This window comes from Medicago truncatula, chromosome 3 (assembly GCF_003473485.1).
Source record: "Medicago truncatula cultivar Jemalong A17 chromosome 3, MtrunA17r5.0-ANR, whole genome shotgun sequence".
Lineage (NCBI taxonomy): Eukaryota > Viridiplantae > Streptophyta > Magnoliopsida > Fabales > Fabaceae > Medicago > Medicago truncatula.
In genome coordinates, this window is record NC_053044.1 from 30070737 (window position 1) to 30077970 (window position 7234).

The window sequence follows — 7234 nt, forward strand, 5'->3', positions numbered from 1 at the left end:
CCTCTGATGCTAGGAAGCCAAAAGTGTCAAAAGCAAATGGTATAAAAGCATGTTGATTGTCAGAACACGTTTTCTGATGTTTGGCCACTTTGCTTGACACAACTTTTAGGGATGCATGTCCTACTGTAAATGCCCCTATTGGAGCTATGTAAAGAACGAAATTATAGAGAAAAAAGACATGGAGTTATGTTGACGAAACCTCTGTTAAGTCCATGGTAATTCAATATTTTATGTGGTGGCGGATCCAGAATTTTCGGTTAATGGAGGCAAAATTATATATTACAAATATTTTTGTAAAATTTATATCGACATATGAATAATAAATTGATGACATCATTTTCATTATGGAAAGAACTAAAAATTATAAAATTATATCATTGTATACCTAACATAAAGTTTATAATTTTTTCATTTTCAACACTATTAAAATATTTCTCTTTGTAATTGACAAAAAAAATATATGAAAAAAAAATGCAAAATGCTAACAAGAGCCTTTACGACGTTGTTTAAGCAACTATATCAAATAACTTTTGTCTAGAAAGTAATATAACTACTTTGACTTATATTTATAAGTTAAAATTTATTTTTATAGGTTCCTTAAACAATACGATAAAAGTACTTGTTAGCATAACCAAAAAAAATATTCAATAATGTATCTCGCACATTATTGTATATTTAACTCTTCACAAGTTACATTATTCAATAATTTTTTGTGAGGGTGGGAGGGGATGTCTCCGGTGACATTTTTCTCATGTGTGATCATGACCATCTATTAAAGATGTGAGCGATAGCATGTTTTAATATTAAAAAAGGAGAGAGAATATAGTTAATGGTGAGATTTAATTACTGCAGAAAACATGAGAGTTTCTCGGTGGAGAGGATCTCTCCCCTCTGAATTTTACCTAAGAAAAAATTAAATCTATTCAGAAACTCATAAAGAAATTAGAATGTTAAATGGGGTCATACCCCCAATTTACTTAACCTGTATCCGTGCCATATTTGTTTATTAAATAAGTTTTGCTTACATTTCACTTTATTTTGAATAACTAATAGGTAAATATAAGAGATATATGAAGTAAATATGCAAAAAGGTAGTAAAGATTCAAAGAATGAAGACTTATTGACCAAACTAAGTTATGGAGTAATCAAGACCCATTACAATAGCCAAGTAGTGGACAATCACTCACCAACACTTCAGATTTTGTGATCATAAGTTCCAAAAATGTTATCAATTAAGCAAGGCAAGCAAAAGATCAAGCCTTATGAGATTAGAAGTTGGTAAGAACAGCATCAACATGGGGCTACGACTGTAACTTGTAATTGATTGTAATTAAGCTTTATAATTCTAAAGGTGCAAGAAATAAGAAGTCTTGAGCTATAAATAGGACAAGCCTAGACTTGATTTCACATCATATTACACATTAGAAAACTCTTGCATTATTCTTGTTATTTGAATAAAGTATTTCGGTTTTACTTGTTTTCTTTTATTTTCACTACGTAGTTCATCCTTATGATGAGTGAGTAGTTCCATTTTGTCGTGGGATAATGGAAAGTAATCCTACGATAAACTTTTTCATAATCCTTTTATTTTCTTATGCTAAGGGAATTCAAAACTCTGATCTAACCTTATCGCTTTTTAAAGCGGATTATGGTGTGATTGTTAGAACTCGACTAATTGAGATAGACTAATTGATACTTTAGATATATTAATTGATACTTTATAGACTATTTCATCCTTAGGCTTGTTTTCCCAAAGCAAAAAGAAAGGAATAGGACATGGAACGTTCATAGTAGTGATGAACTCTAATAACTTCGAGACATCCTTTTTTATCATATGAATATTTTCAACACAATCTTCAATCATTCATCTTGCAAAAATTCAAAAAGGAACATTGATAGTAATCAAGGATGGAGAGGTTGTGAAAATATTTCAAATCAAAATACTCAATCTAACCAAAACCTTCACAAATTGGCTAGACCTCTTGGTTTCAAAGGGAAATTGTTTTTCCGATAGCCCACAAATTTATAAGTTAAAAATGTGTTAGACAAATTTGTAGCAACACAAACAAAGCAAAATGAGGAGTTTGGAAAGAAAAAAAAAACTTTTGTCAAACGAGTGAAGTATGATAATAACCTAGGAACTTTTAGGAGTAAATGGATGATCAGACTAATGAGTCGAACCGACGAGAAAACCATGAGAATATGAAGATGATGACGAAGCATCGTATGTTGTTTTAGACTATGTTTTTAGTTATTTTATTATCATATTAAAACAATATTTATAGGTCATTTAGCGGAGTTGTTCATGGTTTGAGGGATATTTGTATTGTTTTCATTCGAGTCATTATAATCCAGTTTCTTCTCTAATCATGCAACTTCATATGTGTTGTAGTCTTTTTTTTTATAACCAGGTGTTGTAGTCTTTTTATTGATAAATCATGTAATTCCACAAAACAAGACATTGTATATATTGAGGATTATGAAAACTGAAGAAGGAAGATCAATAGTACTAGAAAAGTTTTGGAAGAAGGATGAAAAATTGTATTGTTCGCCCATGCATATGGTGTGCATTATGTGTGGGTTTTATGGACTTCCAGCTTGTTTTCTAAGCTGGATCGGAAGAAAACCCCCATAAATCTCAACAAACCATAGATGGGAAGAGGCCTATAAATAGAGACATTGACACACTATTATCCATTCGGAAAGTTGGCAATATGTTCTTGCGCATGTTTTACTTTTATTTTAATATGTTGGCAGTTACCATGAGTAGTTAAACCTTTATGATTAGAGTTTCACAATGAACCTCTATTTATTTGTTGGATTCAATTAACGAAAGTTTTTATTCAGTTATGATCATAGTCTTATATAATTTCGATTTGTTCTGAACGCTATGATGCTTTTCAACTTGCAGTTGACCAGATCTCTAGGTTCTGGTATAGGATTGAGTATCTTGCTCTCACTCGAACAAGAGCAATAGAAATTTCTTATTATTTTTTTAATTTAATTATTGAATTTAAGTATGATATTATGATTATGATAAAATTATAGGGGAAGTCAAAAGTATAGTTTTTGTTTAGACACAAATACTAGAACTTTCCACCAACTCATCGCAATTTCATATCAAAACCATCATTTATAAAGACTATGTCATAACTAATAGAAACCCAAGTCAATTAATTCCAACAAAAAATATAAAGGGGATCCAAGAAAACCCTAATTGTCGATAATCATTTAAATCAACCAAACCCTAATCCATATTGTGTAATCAATCAAACTTGCAAACCTATAAATCCTTTTACTGTTTTTAATTCAAATAAGTTTAATAATTTTCAGTAATCACCATAAATCCTTATACTGTTTTTTAATTCAAACCTATAAATCCTTTTCCGTTTGCCGATAATCACCAGATCCTTAAGATTAATTGTAAATCAACCCAAACCCACTAAAGTCATCATGACCCAAGCACCTAAACAAATACCATAAAATCAAGAAGATATGTTTGTCATTCTTTTGTTAAAAAAAAATACTACAATTGAACCTTTCTACTAAAACTTGGATCGGCCAATGTTGCATAACCACTAATTTGATCACAAAAATCTCGAGCAAACATATTTGATAGTATTACAACTTGAACACAAACGATTTCTTTTTGTCAAAAACTAGTTACAAACCCGTGCTTCGCACGGGTTGAATAACATATTTTTTTAAAAAAATTTAACTCCGAAGGAGAAATCTTATAAATTACGGAAAATTGTTGTCCTTTATAAATGTGAAAATCAAAGCTGCATAACCAAAATTTTGCAACACAGAGCCTAAAACACTGCATAAAAAATAACATAACAACTATTGTAATATCATATTCCTTAAAGTTAATCCGAACGCAAAATTTTTCCCTAGATTTAACCTAACTTCTTTGCTTAATTTTACTGTATTAACCCTATTTAATTTAATCAAAATGTTAACGTTAATTGTTAGGAAAATCAAAATAAACAAATCGCACATAATTTTTCTCCTTAATTTTACTAAACAAATTATATCAACTCTAGATTTAATTTATGCAAAATGTCATATCTTATTTATAAACGTTAACCCGTGACGCAATATAACCATAGATTTAACCTAATTTTTTCGTGTGACTTTACTATATTAACCCTAGATTTAATTTATGCAAAATATCATCTCTTATTTTTAAATGTCAACCCGTGACGCAATATTAACCCTAGATTTAACCTAATTTTTTCGTGTGACTTTACTATATTAACCCTAGATTTAATTTATGCAAAATGTCATATCTTATTTTTAAATGTTAATCCGTGACGCAATATTAACCCTAGATTTAACCTATTTTTTCGCGTGACTTTACTATATTAACCCTAGATTTAATTTATGCAAAATGTCAGCTCTAATTTTAACCTAATTTTTTCCTCCACACTTTTACATTTAATGTTTATCTAAGGTCAAATAATAACCTTAGATAATCACGACATAAAAAAAAATTCTTCGAAAGAAAAGATGTTAAAACAACGGAACATTGTGATTCATCATAAAATATGTATGAGCTGATTTCGAGATCATATAATCAGTTTATGAGATTAGGAATTGGCATAATGTTTAGGATGAAAACAATTGGAACCAAAAAGGAACTAATGATGTGTGAATTATGATTACATATTATCCAAAAATAATATCAAAAAATAAAAGAAAAGGTTCCCAACGTGAATTGAAGAGAGATACTTGTGAAATAAATTGTCGAGAAAAAGTTTTTTGAAGTAGCATTCAACAACTTTTGGCCAAAGCTCATTCCATTCAATTTTTTGAAGTAGCATTCAACAATTTGATATTGTATTTGGCCTAACTTCTCCTTAAAAATGTAGAGAAGTTTGTCAAACGATACCTTAATCTCCCACAACGGCAATGTAGAAGCAACTGAATTTGGGAGAAAAAATTTAAAAATAGTTAAAAATATAAAAATTGGAAAATAATTAAAAGTTATTAAAAATATAAAAATTAGAAAATAATTAAAAAATTGGTTAGGGGCAAAAATGAAAATTCATAGGTCAACCTTAAAAAAAAACTCAACCAATTTGTAATTTACCAAATTGCCCCTCATAGGGGCAAAATGGTAAAATCAATGGACGTTAACTTTTATATTAGTATATAGATGATTTTGAAAAGAGATATACAAATATGTGCATCATTATGAATGAATTATTTAAAATACAAAACATATAATCTCACAAGTCCGCATCAAACTCCACGTAGGATGTTCTATATTTGATCCTTAGTATGTTTATCACATTGTCTAAATCAGTTACCGGATACGGATCTAGAGGTGCTAATGCATTAAAACTGATAAGATTAAACGTTAGCAACATTAGAAGAAATTAAAATACGAAAAAGTAATAAAATAAAGGGTTAATTAAGTTTTTGGTCCCTATAAATATCTGCAGTTTTGTTTTTAGTCCCTATAAAAATAAATCACACTTTTTAGTCCCTACAAAATTTTCTGTTAGTGTTTTTAGTCCTTGTTAAATTAAAATTTGTTTAATTATGCTTAAACTTCTAAATTATTGAAAGATTTTTTACATACATGTTCATAACATCGTAATACACTCTTTTGTAAAAAAATTTAGTTTTTTAACATGTAATGAATTAAATATGAATTTTTCTAAAAGCCAAATTTTCAAGATTATATTAATGAAAATTTGGACCTAATAATAAAATTTTAAGTTACTTTTTTGCAGAGGAACTTTGTATAATATTCTAAGTAAGTATGTGAAAAATATGTTACACATTTAAAAGTTTAAGCACAATTAAGCAAATTTTAATTTTACAAGGACTAAAAGTATGTGTTGGTCTATGTTAAATTGAAATTTGTTTAATTATACTTAAACTTTTATATTTTTAAATGATTTTTGACAGACATGTTAAGAACATTATAATAATCTCTTTTATAAAAAATTAGAATTTTTTAACATGTAATGAATTAAATATAATTTTTTTAAAACGCCGAAAGTTCAAGATAAAATTAACGAAAATTTGGACCTAAAAATAAAATTTTGAGCTAATTTATTGTGGCGGAACCTTTTATAATATTTTAAACAAGTATGTAAAAAATCCTTAAAAAAATTTAAATTTTAAGCATAATTAAACAAATTTTAATTTAACAGGGACTAAAAACATTAACGGAAAATTTTGTAAGGACTAAAAAGAGTGATTTATTTTTATAGGGACTAAAAACAAAACTGCAGTCTGCAGATATTTATAATGACCAAAAACTTAATTAACCCTAAAATAAAAATATGAAACAGACGAATACCAATCAAACAATTATATGAAAACAATGTCTCGATATTACGATTAGCCATTATGAAAATGAGAGATGAACAACAAAAGACAATGAATTGACAAATGAGAGATACCAAAGGCAAAGTTATTAATTTATAGAGGAATGAGCGGATGCGTAGTTCTTATATTTGAGAGAGAAAGATTAATTTTGAATTCGAATTTCAAATACTTAACCTCCAGTTATAAAAGCGCGTTAAAGTTAATTTATGACACAACTAATTATTACATGTTAAATGTCGTTTATTAGAAAGCAACGGAGAAAAGCAAATCCATCATAATGGAAAGCAATGAAGGACAACTACGTCTTTTCAAATGCTTTGAAGGGAAGAAAAATTAGAGTTAAAGGGTAGCTTGACCTTACAAGGTTTTATAACAAGAGGTAAGAGATGGAAGTTAATGAAAATAATATTTATATCCATGTCTAAAAAATGCAGTTTTTTTTGGTACCTCTTTTCTACATTAAAATATTAATATATTTTTTACTAATATTAATATATTTTTGTTTGTCACATGCAAAACAAAAATAGACAATACATAAGGAGCACTGTCATAGATGATGTATGTCCCAAATTAGCAAAGGGATTCAAGGCTTTTTTGCACTAATTTATATTAGTCATGTTGGATTTCAAAATCTTCATAACAAACAAAGCATATGTAATGATATAAAAGATTCCTTGCATACACAGAATCAACTATAAAGTCACAACAATTAGGTAACCACGCTGAAAACGTTATATCAAAGTCTATAATATTCATACTAATCCAATACATGTAATCATAAACTGTATCATTACCTCCATGGACATGCAAAATCTGGATGTTGGAGCAATTGAAATGCAAAATCTGTGATTAGAGTTTTACAATGAACCTCTATTTATTTGTTGGA